The following is an 8978-nucleotide window of genomic DNA, read 5'->3' on the forward strand; positions in this document are numbered from 1 at the left end:
GTTAGCCAGGATGGTCTCGATCTCCTGACCTCGTGATCCGCCCGTCTCGGCCTCCCAAAGTGCTGGGATTACAGGCTTGAGCCACCGCGCCCGGCCGGTGTCTTTTTTCCTAGGCACACAGGAGGACTTCATTTCCCAGGTCTCCTTGCAGTGAAGTTGAGGTCATGTGACTGGTCTTGGGCCAATGGAATGGGTGCAGAAGGGACGTAGCTCATTTCCAGACTCAGTCTAGAATGTCCCCCATAATCCTTACTCTTTCTCCCTTCACTCACTGGCTGCAGGAAGCTGAGAATTATCCTTGGACTTACATAAAGCATTTTGGACTTTATGTAAGTAAGAACCTATTGTATTAAGCTACTAAGATTTTAGGGTTGTTTGTTAAAGCAGGTAACCTTAAACATCCTAACAACTACAAATAGAATACCTGTTGCTGCATACACTATATATATCAAAACATTATTATGGGCCAGGTGAGGCGGCTCATGCCTGTAATCCCAGCACTTTGGGAGGCCGAGGCAGGAGGATCACATGAGCCTAGGAGTTTGAAACCAGCCTGGGCAACATAGTGAGACCCTGTCTACAAAAATTAACAAAAAAATTATCTGGGCTTTGGTATGTGCCTACAGTCCCACCTACTCAGGAGGCTGAGGTGGGAGGATTGCTTGAGCCTGGGAGATCGAAGTTGCAGTGAGCCGTGATTGCACCACTGCACTCCAGCCTGGATGACAGAGCAAGACCCTGCGGGGGGTGGGAGGGGAGGAGCACTAGGAGCTACTAGAAACTGAAGAGTCAAGGAAGGATTCTCCTCTGAGCCTTCGAAGGAAATGGCGTGCTGACACCTTAATTTTGGACTTTTGGCATCCGGAACTGTGAGATTTTATATATATATATTTGTTGCTTTAAGCCACTAAGTTTGTAGTAATTTATACAACAGTCTCGGGAAGCGAATACACCTGCTCAATCAGAAACTCTGGGGGCGGGGCCTGGCAATCTGTGTGTGTGGGTGTTTTTTTGTTTTTTTTTTTGAGTCTCACTTTGTCACCCAGGCTGGAGTGCAATGGCACGATCTCAGCTCACTGCAACCTCCACCTCCCGGGTTCAAGCGATTCTCCCGCCTCAGCCTCCTGAGTAACTAGGATTACAGGCGCCCACTATCATGCCCAGCTAATTTTTGTATTTTTAGTAGAGACAGGGTTTCACCATGTTGGCCAGGCTGGTCTTGAACTCCTGACCTCAGGTGATCCGCCCACCTTGGCCTCCCAAAGTCCTGGGATTACAGGCAAGCCACTGCACCTGGCCTGGCAATCTGTGTTTTAACAAGCCTTCCTGGTGACTCTGATGTGCACTAACATTTGAGAACAGCAATTCTACCCATTTAATTCACCTGATCCCCTCCTCCTTTATTGGCAAATTCCCTCTTGCTTTTCCTCCTTCCTTTTTCACTGGCTGGTTCTCCTCAATCTTCAGTGGATCTTCCTTTTTTCTAGCGTCTAAAATTTGGGGCATCCCAACCCTTTCTAGCTACACTTACTCACGAGATGATACCATGCAGTCCCATAGTGTTCATGGCAATCTACAATACTGTTGACTTATCAATTTATATGCCTAGCCTCAAACTTTCCCCTGAACTGCAGACTCAGGGGGATTCATTTCCCAGGTCTCCTTGCAGTGAAGGACAACTTAACCTCTCCCTTTGGCTGTGTAATCGACATCTCAAACTTAACACGTCCAAAACGAAACTACTGATTCCCTCCCACCTCGTGCACACTCCAGTGCTTTCCTTTTCAGTAAATTGTCACTCCATCTTTCAATTCTGCAGGCACAAAGTTTTGGAGTTTTGTTTTTGTTTTTTTTTTAGGTCTCACTCTGTCACGCAGGCTGGAGTACAGTGGCACGATCATGACTCATTGCAGCCTCAATCTCCTGGGCTCAAGTGACCCTCCCACTCAGCCTCCTGAGTAGTTGGGACAACAGATGCGTGCCACCACACCTGGCTAATAAAAAACAATTTTCTTTTCTTTTCTTTCCTTTAAGTGACAAGGCCTTGCTATGTTGGCCAGGCTAGTATCCTACTATCAAACTCCTAGCCTCAAGCAATCCTCCCACCTCGCCCTCGCAAAGTGCTGGGATTACAGGTGCAAGCCACTGCTCCCGCCTGAGTCATTCTTGATTCCTCTCTCTCACCCCCAAACCTAATCACCATTAGTTTCCTAATGCTCTGTAACAAATTACCCCAAACTTCGCAGTTTAAAACAATAAACATTTCTTAGGCCAGGAGCAGTGGCTCACGCCTATAATCCCAGCACTTTGGGAGGCTGAGGCAAGTGGATTACGAGGTCAGGAGTTCGAGACCAACCTGGCCAACATAGCGAAACCCCGTCTCTGCTAAAAATACAAAAATTAGCCGGACATGGTGATGCATGCCTGCAGTCCCAGGTACTCGGGAGGCTAAGGCAGGAGAATCGCTTGAATCCGGGAGGTGGAGGTTGTGGTGGGCTGAGATCGTACCACTGCACTCCAGCCTGGGCAACAGTGAGACTCTGTCTCAGAAAAGAAAAAACAATAAATATTTCTTATCTACTGTAGTTTTTGTGGATCAGGAATCAGGGAGCAGCTTATTTGGATGATTTCTGCTCACAGTGTTTTATGAGGTTGCAGTCAAGACGTTGGCTGGGCCTGCAGTCATCTGGAGATTTAACGGCGGCTGGAGGATCCACTTCACCATGGTTCACTCACCTGGTGCTGGTTGCTGGTAGGAAATTTCAGCTCTTCTCTTACATGGATCTCTTCACAGATTGCTTGAGTGTCCTTGCCGTATGTTGGCTGGCTTCCTTTAAGAAATCAGTTGAAGGGAATGGGCAAGTAAGAAACAGCAATGCTTTTTATGACCTAGTCCCGAAGTTCCCCACCATTACTTCTGTTCATTGGAAGCCAGTCGTTAAGGAGAGCCTGCACGCAAAGACTGGGGAAATAGACTTTATTTTTCAAAGTGTCAAAGAATTTGCAGGCGTATTTTAAAACCACCGCACAATCCGTCAACAAATCATGTCGGCTCTCTTCTTGAAGTAGATCCAGAATTTGACCACTTTTCACCATCTCCATTGCTATTACCGAGATCTAATCACCACCATCTCTTGCCTGGACTAGAGATTTCCTCCTCACTGGGCTCTCTGCTTCTATCCTTAGCCCACTGATATGATTCGGTTGTGTCCCCACCCAAAATCTCATCTTGAATTGTAATGTTCATAATCCCGATGTCTCAAAGGAGAGAGCAGGTGGAGATAATTGAATCGTGGGCGTGGTTTCCCCAGGCTGTTCTTGTGATAGGGAGTGAGTTCTCAGGAGATCTGATGGTTTTATAAGGGGCTCTGAGGGTTCTATAAGGGGCTCTTCCCCGCTTCGCTTGTGAAGAAGGTATCTTTTTTTTCCCCTTTGCCTTCTGCCGTGATTGTAAGTTTCCTGAGGCCTCCCCAGCCAAACTGAACTGTGAGTCAATTAAACCTCTTTTCTTTGTAAATTACCCAGTCTTGAGCAGTTCTTTATAGCAGTGGGAAAACAGAGGAATACACCCATACACCCTATTCTCTGCCCAGAAGCCAGGGGGGTCCTGCTGTTAAAATGAAAGTCACTCCTTGACTCAGAACCCTCAAATAGCTTTCATCTCACCCAGAAAAAAAAAAAAATTCCGACCATGACCCATAAGGGCCTCCAAATGATAGTGTGGCCCCTGCCACTTCTCTGAACTGATCTGATCTGATCTGTTGCAACCCTTTCCTCAATCACTGGGATCCATTCATATCAGACTCCTTGCCATTTCCAGAACCCATCAAGTGTACTTCTGCCTCAAGGCCTTTGCTGTTGCCATTTTCTTTGCCTGGAATGTTCTTCCCTATGCTGTTCACAAGGCTCCCTTCCTCATCTCCTTCAGCTCTCTGCTGAAATATCACTTCCCCCAAGAGTCCTTCTTAACTACCCTATCTAAAGTAACTCCCTGTCAGCACTCTTACTCTCTGAAATTCTTTCTGTTTAGGCATTTACTTTCTTTGTGCAACTGGAATGTAAAATCTTTTTCATAACTGTATCCCAGGGGTCTAGGACAGTGTGGGGCACATAATTCAATAAATATTTATTGACCGACTGAGACTTTTCCTGGTGCCTTGAACTCAGAGTTTGCCCTGCCTCAGGGCCTGTGGACAGCCTCGAGGCTTGAGATGTTCACACACAGTTTTCACCTGGTAAATCATCCTTTAAGCCTCAGCTCCACTGTTATTTCCTTAGAGAAATCCTCCTTCTAAATTAGGTCTATGGGCCAGGTGCCGTGGCTCACGCCTATAATCCCAGCACTTTGGGAGGCTGAGAAGGGCAGATCATCTGAGGTCAGGGGTTCGAGACCAGCCTGGCCAACATGGCGAAACCCTATCTCTACTAAAAATATGAAAATTAGCCAGGTGTAATGGCAGGCACCTGCAACCCCAGCTACTCGGAAGGCTGGGGCAGGGAGAATTGCTTGAACCCGGGAGGCGGAGGTTGCAGTGAGCTGAGATTGTGCTGCTGCACTTCAGCCTGGGTGACAGTGAGACTCTGTCTCCAAAAAAAAAAAAAAAAAAAAAAGGTAGATAAAAATAAATGGGTCTATGGCCTTTTTCTGTCATAACTTTTTTTTTTTTTTCCTTGAGACAGGTTCTTACCCTATCACCCAGGCTGGAGTGCAATAGTGTGATCTTGGCTCACTGCAACTTCTGCCTCACGGTTTTAAGTGATTCTTGTGCCTCAGCCACCCGAGTAGCTGGGATTACAGGTGTGCACCACCACACCAGGCTCATTTTTGTATTTTTAGTAGAGATGGGGTTTCACCATATTGGCCAGGCTGGTCTTGAACTCCTGGTCTCATGTGATCCGCCCACCTTGGCCTTCCAAAGTGCTGGGATTACAGGCGTGAGCCACCATGCCTGGCCTGTCATAGCACTTAATACAATTTATAATCATGTAATTATTTGTGATTCATCATATATCTGTTTTCTTGTTGTGTGAAGCAAAATGAGGGCACGAATGGGGTCTATTTTGTTCTCTACACTATTCTCAGTTCCTAGCATGTAGTAGACTCTCAATAAATACGTGTTGAAGGATTGAATGATTCCCAAAAATTGTGATGAATTCTTACAGCACCCCCAAAATTTCCTCTTCATCTCTTTGTTCAATCATAACAATTTAAGCCTGTGATTCTCAAAGTGTGGCCCAGGGACTCCTGGGGGCTCGTGAAACACTTTTGGGGTTCCATGAGGTGAACATTATTTTCATAATACTACTAGGTTATTTGCCTTTCACTCTCATTTCCTCTTTGAATATAGTAATGTTTGCCAGAAGGTACAAGACATGAACTATTTTGACACACTTGGTGCAGAAGCAAATATGAGAATCCAGCTGTCTTCTATGAAGCCAGACATTAAAGAGATTTGCAAAAATGTAAAATGCCATTCTTCTCCCCAAAATTTCTTGAGATGGAGTCTTGCTCTGTCGCCTAGGCTGGAGTGCAGTGGCAAAATCTTGGTTCACTGCAACCTCCACCTCATGGGTTCCAATGAGTCTCCTGCCTCAGGCTCCTCAGTAGCTGGCATTACAGGTGCGTGCCACCACGCCCGCCTAATTTTTTTTTTTACTTTTAGTAGAGACGAGGTTTCACAATGTTGGCCAAGCTAGTCTCGAACTCCTGACCTCGTGATCCATCTGCCTTGGCCTCCCAAAGTGTTGGGATTACAGGCATGAGCCACCGTGCCCGGCCCCAAAATTTCTTTTGGTGTAGAAATTATAGTTATTTTAAATAAAAATGTTATTTTGACACATAATGAATTTTTAAACAATGATTATTTTAGAAATTTATTTTAATATTGATAGATATAACTTACATAAACATACAACCCATATAAATATAACTCATAAATTATTGGAGTCCTTAATAATTCTTAAGAGACCAGAAAGTATGAGAACGGATGACCTAAGTAAATCTTTGAGTTTTTTATTCTTGTCTGCAACCTAGTAGGCTTCTGAGCCCTCTTAAGGCAACGTCCCTCTCTGCCTTGTTGGACGCATATTTAAGGTTTGTTTTCTAGTAGGCGATCCTTAAGTAAGTGTGAAAGGTTTGAAGGCTAGAAGGAATGAATGAGACGATTCTCCCACTTCATCACATCTTCTTCCTTACGTGGAAGTGGAAGCAAAGCGCATGCGTCAGAGAAGGGACTTGTCTTAGAACCCTGCCTGAAGCGTGGCATCGTGGGTGTCTGTGATGGGATGGGATGGGATGGGGTATGGGGTGTGGGGTGTGGTGCGGCGCGTGAGCAGTCAGAGGATGTGCGCACGTGTGTGCGTGCAGGGAGAGACCACGAAGTTGAGGAAGGTGGAGTGGCGAAAGCATTCCCTATGGTACTGGGGAGAGACTGAGGGGGCGGCGGCGGCGGCGGCGGCGGCGCATGCGCAGAGAATCCGCGGGAAAGGCCGCGAGCCAGGCAGATCGAAGGGTATTGCCCTAACCGATCCGTCGACGCCTGAAGGGGCCTGAAGAGGTTGCTAGGCTTCTCAGCTGGGGCTTCTTCACCCTCATTTTTGTCTGACTGGCTGGACTGAAGAACCTGGCAGAAGCCTCGGGGCTCGGTTGAGGGTCACTTGGCCCAGGGAGCCCTGAAACGTTCCCAGATCTGGGGTGTGTGGGGCTGGGCGCCATTTTCCAGGCCCGGACTCACTGGGCTCCCCTGATGGGTGACAGCTGGCTGGGAGCCTCCTGGTTGCTCTGGGCTCTGTGGAGCTGAGGAATCAAAGGGGTCCCTCCTTTACCCCCTACGTAGGACACAAGACACTGTCTTCGGCTTTCCTCACTCATCCAGTCTGAGTTTGAGCCAATTCCTTCACAGCATTAGGCCATCAGTCCCTGCCTTTGGGGAAAGCCATCAGTGTCAACTGCCCGGGTGGCAGAAACCCGGGTCCAGCCCCTTCGCTGGTCTGTTAGGGAAGTTATTTTCTGCTTTTTGAAGAAATGGGACACCAGCTCCCTATTTTCCTTTTTTGGAGGTTATAGTTCCAGGGAAGGAGGTAATGTGAGGGGAATGGGCATTTCTGAGGGATCCTGAGCATTCCCCACAGGGCATGAGCTCAGGAGTTGCTTGGGATGACGGTGCAGGGACGCCATGGAGGGTTGCACCCATATGAGAGGAGGAGTCCGCCTGGGGCTCAAGGGGTTTTATGGGTGTTGGAAGTGGCCAGTTGGCCAAAACTCAGTTCTCTCACTTCCCTAAAGCTTGTTTTTAAGGACAACTATTCTAGAATGTGTTTAAGATACATGAATCTATTATTTTTTATTTATTTTTTTGAGATGGGGTCTCACTCTGTCACCCAGGTTGGAGTGCAGTGGTGTGATCTCGGCTCACTGCAACCTCTGCCTCCCAGGTTCAAGCGATTCTCCTGCCTCAGCCTCCCGAGTAGCTGGGACTATAGGCGCACGCCAGGCTGATCTCGAACTCCTGACCACAGGTGATCCACCCTCTCCAGCCTCCCAAAGTGCTGAGATTACAGGCGTGAACCCCCGCGCCCAGCCTATTATTATTATTTTTATGAGACAGGGTCTCTCTCTGTCTCCCAGGCTGGAGTCCAATGGCACGATCACTGCTCACTACAGCCTCAAACTTCTGGATTCAAGCAATCCTTCCACTTCAGCCTTTCAAAGAGCTGGGATTACAGGCTGAGCCACTACAGGCCTGGTTTTCACTTATTTTGGGTGTATACCCAGAAGTGGAATTGCTGGATCATATGGTAATTCTATTTTTAAGTTTTTGAGAAACCACCATAGTGTTTTCCATGGTGGTTGCACCATTTTACATTCTGACCAGCAAGGCATAAGGATTCCAATTTCTGCACATCCTCACCAACAGTTCTTATTTTCTGCCTTTTTATGTTAGCCATCCTAATGGATGTGAGGTGTTATCTCATTGTAGTTTTCATTTGCATTTCCTTAATGATTAGTGACATCAAACATCTTTTCTCGTGCTTTTTGGAGACTGGTATGTTTTCCTTGGAGAAATGTCTATTTAAGTCTTTTGCCCATTTTTGAATTGTGTTGTTTGTTTCTTTGTTGTTGAGTTTTAGGAGTTCTCTATATATTCTGAATATTAATCTCTTATTAGACATATGATTTGCAAATATTTCCTCTCATTCTATGGGTTGTCTTTTCACCCCTTTGATAGTGTCTCTTGATGCACAAATTGAAGTCCTGTTTGTCTGTTTCTTCTTTTGTTGCTTTTGCCTTTGGTGCCATATCCAATAATTCATTGCAGATCCACTATCATGAAGCTTTTGTCATATGTTTTCTTCTAAGAATTTTCTAATTTTAAGTGTTACATTTAGGTCTTTGGTTTATTTTGCGTATTTGTATGTAGTGTCAGGTAAGAGTCCATCTTTACTCTTTTGCATGTACATCATCCAGTTTCCCCAGCATCATTTGTTGAAAAGACTGTCCTTTACTCACTGAGTGGTCTTGGCACCCTTGTAAAAAGTCATTTTTCCATATATTGTTTCTGGGCCCTCTATTCTGTTCCCTTAGTCTGTATCTTTATGCGAGTAACACACTATTTTGATTACTATAGCTTTGTAATATTTTTTGAAATCAGGAAATGTGAGTACACCAGCATTTTTCTTCTTTTTCAAGATTATTTTGGCTATTCAGGGTCCCTTGAGATTTCATGTTAGTTTTAGGACATGTTTTTCTATTTCTGCAAAAAATAAATAAATAAATAATAATTAAAAAAATTAAAAAGCTACTAAATCTGTAGATTGCTTTGGGTAACACTGACATCTTAACAGGGTTAAGTCTTCCAGCCCGTGAACATGGGATATTTTTCCATTTATTTATGTCTCCTTTAATCTTTTTCAGCAATGCTTTGTAGTTTTCTTTGTACATGTCTTTCACTTTCTTGGGTTGTTTTTTTTTTTTTTTT

General features: G+C 45.5%; 1 protein-coding gene across 2 annotated transcripts in view; it reads left to right on the top strand.

Annotated features, from left to right (window-relative positions):
• Nucleotides 1–6468: 6468 nt before the first annotated feature.
• Nucleotides 6469–8978, top strand: part of SLC6A16 (solute carrier family 6, member 16) — a 24178-nt gene continuing 21668 nt past the window's right edge. Inside the window, exon 1 of one of the 2 annotated variants that reach the window (XM_011979309.1) lies at nt 6469–6652. The gene's annotated coding sequence lies outside the window, so the exon portion shown is untranslated. The remainder of the gene's footprint in view (nt 6653–8978) is intronic. The other variant, XM_011979308.1, reaches the window with a different exon arrangement.

Source organism: Mandrillus leucophaeus, unplaced genomic scaffold (assembly GCF_000951045.1).
Source record: "Mandrillus leucophaeus isolate KB7577 unplaced genomic scaffold, Mleu.le_1.0 Scaffold200, whole genome shotgun sequence".
In the NCBI taxonomy this organism is placed as follows: Eukaryota; Metazoa; Chordata; class Mammalia; order Primates; family Cercopithecidae; genus Mandrillus; species Mandrillus leucophaeus.